At 45.5% G+C, this 8,669-nt stretch overlaps 1 long non-coding RNA gene across 1 annotated transcript; it reads left to right on the plus strand.

Moving 5' to 3' along the window:
- Window positions 1–836: 836 nt before the first annotated feature.
- On the plus strand, window positions 837–2,681 carry LOC144587644 (uncharacterized). Its single transcript, XR_013542814.1, has 3 exons — window positions 837–946; window positions 1,056–1,162; window positions 2,596–2,681. It is a non-coding gene; the product is annotated as an uncharacterized LOC144587644 (long non-coding RNA).
- The last annotated feature ends 5,988 nt before the right edge of the window (window positions 2,682–8,669 follow it).

Genomic DNA, 8,669 nt, shown 5'->3' on the forward strand with positions numbered 1-8,669 from the left:
AAAGTCATTCAAGAGCAAAGAAACACATTACAGTACAGTACTTGGTTACAAGTTATGCAGTCCTGATTATTAAATTATCCCCAGATTTCCTTCAGTTAACCATTGCCACCAGTTATAATGCTCCCAGGCCCGCTGTCTGGCCCTCACTCTTTTTGCAACTCCGTTGATCTCCACCAGAATTTGCTCCACACACACACACACATACACACACCTTGGGATCAGCTGCCTCCCCTGTTTTGGCTTCCTTTGAAAAAACAAGACTCCTAAAACCATCAGGTTAATGATCCTGACTAGGGACCAAGGGACTTTCCAATTTTTCTGACTCTTTTTTCCTCCATCTGTCCTCATTGGTCCCTCCCATCCCTTGTTCGTCTCTATTCCCCATAACACAGTTTCAGACATTTGATCCTTCAAGTAGGGCCGATCCAGTCTATTTGCTAACATTTCCCAAAGCGGTTTGTTTGGTTGTTGTTGTTGTTGTTGTTTTAGCAGAGTGGCATTCATTTACAAAATAGGGACAGGTTTCCTTTACAGGTTCTGACCCTCTTCCCTACACCTGGTATTCTCACATTGCACCCTTTTTTTACACCATTGGTCTTCCTCTTTTTTTCCACAGATTTGTCATCCTGTCATTGAGAACATGATGCTACGCTCTCCATCTCGTCTCCCGCAGGAAGAAAACGGTCTGTTGATCTTTAAATAGTGCCAGTTCCTCTCTTTCAGGGTGTTGCTATGCAGGTAACTTAAGGTTTGACTCCTTTCTTGCTTCAAAAGATGTCATAATTTCCTCCTCCACCACCTCCCTATAACTCTCTCTTTTAACAGTCCATTCCGGGATGGTCACATTAACGGAAGCCGCTTCCACACACACCCCACTGGTTTACTCCGTCCATTATAGCTCTGACATACAGCCTGAGCCCTAGGATTGATGCAACCATCAGTTTAGGTGAGCCATGTTCCTCCCTCCACCACTTGCTATGCCAGCCTTTGCTCTGCCCTATATCGTCTTGCACGCCACCTGATAACTTTCCTTCCTCTTCCGTCCTCCTTTTTAGCTTGCTCACCAGAAAAGTGACTAAGAAGAACAGGCCTAGTACCAACATCCCTAAACCTCCTTCCTTCAGCTCAGGAAAGTGGAAAATTCTTAATTCACCATATTAAGGTAAAAGTTTTACTTGTCACTCTGTCAATTTGTTTCTGTGGGGGAGGATATACCATAGCCTGGTGGTTTGCTGCTGGTAAATTTTAACTCTTTGATACCCATTCAAACTTCCAAGGCTTCCATTTCTCCAGATGGGTCTGCACCCCTTTTCCCACTTTTTCCAGTTTTCCTCTCACCCGTTCGGATTCAGTGAAAAAAAGGATCCCCAGAATCCTCACCAATGTGTGCCTATTCATGTTTCTCACCTGTTTGCTGGTAATGTCCTTTAGAGTCTTTCCATTCATCTCTTCTGTCCTTCCATCTAAACTGTACAATTTTCTTTTGCTCTCATTATTCACCACTTTCCATATGCCTCAAGTAACTCCATCACTGATCCCAACTCTTGGGCCTTAGACATAAAAACACGGATGTCATTGGCATGGGCTGCAAACTTCATCCTCCACTCTGATTGTTCTCCTCTTGAGATTCTGCTGAAATGGCAGGAAACCCCCGATCTAAACATGTTGTTCTGTAAGTGCCAAAAGTGGGTCCACCATCAAAATGTACGGCTCCATGGACAACTCTGCCTCAGCCTTGAGTTTATCTCAATCTCGTCTCCCTTCCATCCATTCATGTGTGGTTCAACTGCAGCCCATCTATAGAGCGCTTTTCGCCAAGCCACAAAACCAGGTGGGACTCCATTCAGTTCCAACGCCCACCATAAGTACGTCTGGTCGACCCTGTCGAAAGTCTTTGATCAGTCCATTTGTAACAATCATCTCTCACCCTCAACCTCTCTGGCTCCCTCAAAAAACTCCCAGAGAATCCCTAAGGATTCTGATATCTTTCTTCCCAGGATAGACAAGGTTTGTCCTACTACCACCAGTTTCCCTATCACCTTCGTTAGCCTGTGGTTTAATATCTTTGCCAATAAGCGACAATCTATGTTGGTGAGTGTGATAAGTGTCCAGTCAGTCAAGTCCATCAAATTTCCTTCTTTCGGCAACAAAACCAAAAAAATCCTGTAAAAACTATCTCCTAACTCCCCGCCCTCCAGTGCTTGGCTAAAGCAGGCCCCCAATGCTTCAGACAAGGGCTCCTTGAAAGTCTTGAGGTAAAGGTACAGTATTCTATCAGGCCCTGGGGCCGAACCCAGCCTACCTCCTGCTACAGCTTTTGCCACCTCCTCTTTTGAAATGGCTTTGACTTCCTTCTCTGTCAGAGTAATGTACCTATCTTTGTCTACTTTCTTAAGCATAACTTCCATCTTCCGCGGGTCCAGTGCCTTTCCGCTGTACAACTCTTTGTATGCATTTCCCTACCACCTCAAGAATGCCTCTTGATGTCTCCAGAGCTCAGGTCACAGAGCTCTGGACCTGAGCTGTAATTTATACAGAAAGGAATAGTTAATTGTATCCGATAAGATTAGACATGTGGATTTGTTTGTTTTACAGTTGCGTTGATGCCCTACTATCTTGAAGTTAAGTTTTCTTTAATCTAGTAAGGCACCCCCACTTGCTCAGTGACCACTCTGTGCCCGCTGGTCTTCTGCTGCTCCGCTGGCTCCTTCGTCAGCGGAATGGAGAGAATAAGGTAGGTGTTTCTAGTGCCAAATAACTGAAGAAGTAATGCAGTGATGAATGTTTCAGGAAATAATATATATTTAATTTAATTCTTTTAAAGGAACAACAGTGATGCCCCGCCACCCAAAATCCACATAGGCACAAGTTCAAACAGCAGCAGTTCACATCCATACCACCACATTTAATTGAATCAATTTAGAAGTGAGGTATTTTAAAAGGCCCCGACTGGCTGGTTGAAGAAAACTCACTTTGCAGCACATATAAATTGATTTCACCCATGGGTCTGGTGCCTGGGAATTCATAAATCAATTTAAAGGTAAAAGGTAAAGGTTCCCCTTGACAATTTTTTTTGTCCAGTCGTGTTCGACTCTAGGGGGCGGTGCTCATCCCCGTTTCCAAGCCATAGAGCCAGTGTTTTGTCCGAAAACAATCTTCCGTGGTCACATGGCCAGTGCGACTTAGACATGGAACGCTGTTACCTTCCCACCGAGGTGGTCCCTATTGATCTACTCGCATTTTGCATGCTTTCGAACTGCTAGGTTGGCGGGAGCTGGGACAAGCAACAGGCGCTCACTCCATCACATGGATTCGATCTTACAACTGCTGGTCTTCTGACCCTGCAGCACAGGCTTCTGCGGTTTAGCCCGCAGCGCCACCACGTCCCTTAACAATTTAAGATCCCATAAATCAATTTAAATAATGCTTAAACTGATTTAAGCATTTGATTTAACTGTGGTTCTTATTGTCAGTGGAACCACACCCACAGCTAGCCACTTAAGCTGGGTTTTAGAAGGTCAACCTCTGACCAGTTCATAAAGGTGGTTTGCACAGGTGCTGCTGCTTCCATCCCCTACCACCTCAGCTGATCAAGCCACTCACCAGGCCCAGCTTGCTCATCTTTTTCCCACCTGCGTAGCTCATCTCCCGGTCACAAGCAAGAGAACAGACTTCTCTGCCTCACCTTTCTGTCTGAGTGCAAGATCAGCCCAGAGGGCAGGGTAGAGAAGCCTGGACTCTTACCGGGACAGGAAGATCCCCCTCACTTACCTGAGTGTTCTTTGGGAGCTGGGGTGGAGAGTGGCTGTTTGCGCCAGAGGAGATGGGGAGGGGAGGGGTGCTGCTGCCTTGATGAACTGGTTCATGCCTATTTCTAGTCTCATAAAGTGTGGATATACCTAGGTCTCTAAGGACTGTGGAGTGGAATTAATCAGAACAGTTTGAACATCCTGCAGTTCCTCTCCACTCCCTCCCACGCCTTATTGTAGTATAGCACGCTAACTCTCAATCACAGTGGGAAACGAAGAGATGAAACCACTGAAGCTTCTGTTTCCTGGGAGATGCTGAAGTGCATAGTGGGGGTGTTTAGCTGGCCATTTCTTTATTTATTTGTACAGGTTGCTTTGTGAAGTTGGAGAGCGGAAAAGGAAAAACACGATACTTAATACGTTTAGAATCTTACTTAAAATTAAAACAAAACTTTAAGAAAAAAAAATTTTAAGCCGCATCTTAAGAAACACCAAGAAAACATTAGTATTTAGGAAGCACACGTTCTGTTGGACAGAAGGACAGAGATCCCAACTGGTTTGTATTTTAAAAGAAAAAGAAAAGGCAACATTTGCACAATACCAGAAGCTGCATGGATAGCTCAGTGAGCTACCTGGCAGAAGAGTCAGAGTTTGGGAGAAAAGCTAGCCTACGCGGCCTTGGGTAATTTGTGCAGTCCTAGGATGGCCCCAGAGGGAGGGAATGGTAAGCCATTCCTCTATCTGGAAAACTCTGGAAAGGAGCAAATAAAATGTCACAAAGAAATGAGAAACTTCTACATTCACAAGATTACTTCAATCTGGTTTAAGAACAAAAAAAAAAGCAAGCAAGCAAAAAAGGAGAGATGGAGAAAGGAAGGAAGAATGAGAGAGAGAGAGAGAGAGAGAGAGAGAGAGAGAGTATGGCTGTGTCTGACCAAAACCTTAAGACTGCAGTTTGCAATAGCTTTAAGATGTGCTACAGGGGTTGTCAAACTGACAATTTGCATAATTGCCATGTTGGCTTCTTTACAGTGTTCACATGACAGTTTCCCACATTAAGTTTCAAGATAAAGAAACATAAAGGAAAGCGAAAGTCTTGAGACTGAACAGAGGACTCGGCAACCTTTGAAGCCACCTGGTCCCAGTCTCTCCTTCCTTGATGATAAGATACATTGAGTTCCTACTTTAATTACAGTAAATATTTCCACATTTCCATCCAAATTTAGGTTAGGTATGTGTAAATGGCACATAAAGCTGTGACCTCTTTTCTCCTCCATTTCCTAATCTTTTCCCCTCTTCTTTTGTTAAGTGGCCGTCTTATTAAAATCAATGACTGTATGCCTGCTTGGGCAAAAACTCCTCAGGCTGCCTGCAACAGGAAAGCTTGCAGGAGCAATGGTTGCTTTCCCTTTAAAATCTTCAGTCAGCAATTCCCAAGTTGTGTATCTGGCACTGTTAGCATAAATCAGGGAGCAAAAGTAAAAGGAGAAAGTGGTAGTCTTTGTTAGCAAAAAAAGATATTAATGTTTATATGATGCAGTAGGTACAGTTCACAGGCTGGAAGTCACTTTGCATCCTTACCTGATATGATGTCCTCCAGGGGTTTGAGACCATGCCTCTCATCATCCTTTAAGAACAATATTTATCTGACGGATTATGGAAATAGCAGGCCAACACATTTGTAAGATACTAAATTGAGAAAGGTTGGGATGTTATTTGCTTTGCCTGCAGCACCCTTTGTTCATCTTCCTCTAGTTCAGGATTCACTTCCTGAACTTTGTTCAGTTCAATATTTTCCAGAAATGCAGACCACTGGAAACAATTCAAAAGATATCAGTAGATGTTCTTATAAAAACAAAGAATAGACAGATAAAAATAATAATTCAACATTCAGGCATAATGAAATACGCCCTTAATTTCTTGTCAGAATTCAGCATCCTTAGAATTATTGGCAAATGTGAAATTAATTTGTGGTGTAGGAATTATGCATTGGATTATGGAGAAAGCCAGAAAGTTCCAGAAAAACATCTACTTCTGCTTCATTGACAACACAAAAGCCTTTGACTGTGTGGACCACAGCAAACTATGGCAAGTCCTTAAAGAAATGGGAGTACCTGGCAACCTTATCTACTGTATCTCCTGAAAAATATATATAATCAGGACAGGAAGCTCAACATCAAAAAAAAAAAAAAAAAAAAAAAAAAAAACATGATCATGGCCACTGGTCCCATCACCTCCTGGGAAACAGAAGGGGAAGATACGAAGGCAGTAACAGATTTTGCTTTCTTGGGCTCCATGATCACTGCAGATGGTGGCAGCAGCCACGAAATTAAAAGATGCCTGCTTCTTGGGAGGAAAGTGATGAGAAACCAAGACAGCATCTTGAAAAATAGAGACATCACCTTGCCAACAAAGGTCCGCATAGTCACAGCTATGGTTTTTCCAGTAGTATGGGAGCGAGAGCTGGACAATAAAGAAGGCTGGCCACCAAAGAATTGATGCTTTTGAATTGTGGTGCTGGAGGAGACTCTTGTGTCGTTATTATCTGATGCATGTCTCAGGAGTCCTCACTTACGTCTCTGCAAAAGCTGTGGACTGTCCTTTAGAACTTCTCATTCCCAGCAGCTGGACCCATACATGCTCACAGGTAACTGGGGCGAGGAGGAGCAGCCCCCCTTCCAGGTAAATCAACTCCCACTGGGCAGAAAGTGTCTGGAAGAGTATATGAGTTAAGACGCATCTCCCTTTGCCTTTCTCAGGGCACTCTGGTTTCTCACTAGCAATGAAAAAGGCCTTGTGTTTCCCTCTCTGTGCTGTTCTTGACTCACAAGTAGAATGCAAACAGCTGGGCTAGGAAGCAAACACTCATTCCCACCCATGTCCTCTCCCTGCCATGCTGTGCCAGTGCTTTGACTGCTGTTCCTCCAGTCATCCCTCTCTTCCTTCTACAGGCAGCTGTGTTACAGGTACAGCTCCCAAACCACTCGGCCATGTGAAGCCACAACCACAGAATGTCTGCCTTCACCCTGGCAAGGGTCTGCTCCAGTCAGCTATGCATCAGATGCAACACAGCTACACAAAGACGCTCTGCTCCTGTCTCCCTGCTGTTTGTCTGCTCATTGTGTATGATACAAGTGTGCTTCTGAAGGGAGATGCCGATGCCCAAGCACCTTCCCTCTGTACCTGCTCAATAAAATGCCACATACGTACAACAACAACAACTCTGGGTCAAGTTTGATCATTGTCCTTATTACCCAAGGAAGCTCAGGGCCAGTTTCCTAGGGAAGGATGATGCAGGCTTGTCAGAAGAGAGGTTCTTGGTGGTGGTGGTGGTGGTGGTGGTGATGCCCAGAGGGGAGGATGCTCCCAGAGAGTTTCTGGAAGCTGCTGTTGACCATATCCTAAGCAGTGTGATGCCAAAGAGGGGAGCCCAATGGGCAGGCTCTGGCGTGCGCCTCAAGGAGGCCATTCTAAAAACACTGTTTCCAGAAGAACATCTTCTGGGAGAGACCCTCCCCATGGCTGCCATTTGTGGAACAGGCCTCAATTTCCTGGGTTGCAAAGACCGGCTTGGGTGAGGAGAGGAGGAACATTTCTTCCTGGCGTGGGTTGATGGTTTCCCTTTGTGTTTGTACAGATCCGCTTGGTCTTGCCAGAGATGCTCTAGGGAGGAGTCTGCATCTCTTCCTCAGCCACCTCAAGGACTGGCAGAGAGAGCGGTGGGAATTCAGAAAGCAGACACCTCAGGCTGCCCTCCCAGTGAGAATATCAATAGGGGGGAACCATCTGCCCTGGATGTGCCACTTTCCCACGAGGCACCCGGCCACGCTGCTGCATTTCAACAGCCATGCCCAACAGAGCCTGCAGCCTCCCAGGAAACACCACGGCCTTGCCATCCACATCCGTGTTGATGGTGGGTATGGATGCACTCTGAGGGTGTGGGTGGGGAGGCACCCTCTCCCCTACACCAGGGACTTGGAGAGACTACTGCTTGCCTTTTCCGCCAGGTTTGCTGCCAGTGTTAGGGCCTTGTGCCATCATGGGGGCTAGGGGGGGCTTCCTGTGGGATAAAAACAACAACAACACTGCGTGCGTTGCAGGATTATACAACCATTGAGCTAGCCAGCCTGCTCCTGGTGAGATGGCCCTCCATGTGGAACTCCCACCTGAGGGATTGGCTGAACTCCTACTGTCTCCAAGGCAACCGATCTACAGCCAGGAAGTGGTTCTTCCTTGGAGAACCCCACAAGCACAGCTACCGCTTGAAGGATCTGTTGCAGAGTTCTGAATTGTAGTTAGATTCCTCCTGCTACACAGCATACGCACAGAGATTCACTGAGCAAAATAGCTTCAAGTTCCCCTGATTAATCGCCTCCTTTTTCTCATTAACCGGCACTTATTCTCAGTAATGCATTTTACTGTATCAGTCACAGAAAGAATAATAAAAAAAGTTTCATTACTTACAGTGGATAGTATCAAATAGCAAACAGACAAACATAGCTGCCCACTTTCAACAGAAGAAAGAGAAGGGAAGGGCTCAAAATCAGAGAGTCTGGGTTCTCTTTGAATTCAGAGGCAGGAAAGGAACAATTGGTTAGTGCTGGATAGATTGACCGCACCCCCTTCACTTACCTTGGTGCTCTTTGGGAGATGGAAGCCCCAGATTTCTGGGTATTTGTTGCTGGCAGGTGCATTCTAGGAAGGCTCCGTATGTAAGGATGCTGGGCAGAGGGACACATTAGAAAAGAGGACTTGCTTGCTTTATGGGTTTTGTGAGTCTTCACGTTCTGTAAGAGGTGTCATTTTTCATAGCAAGCCACCGTACACAAGTGTTTCCTTGTGAGTGCACACTGTGCAGCCAGAGAGAGAAGAGTCCCCTGACATGTGTATTGTCATCTGACGGGAGGCTTCCCTGGATGG

The sequence above is a fragment of the Pogona vitticeps genome, chromosome 1, assembly GCF_051106095.1.
Source record: "Pogona vitticeps strain Pit_001003342236 chromosome 1, PviZW2.1, whole genome shotgun sequence".
NCBI classification, from domain to species: Eukaryota; Metazoa; Chordata; class Lepidosauria; order Squamata; family Agamidae; genus Pogona; species Pogona vitticeps.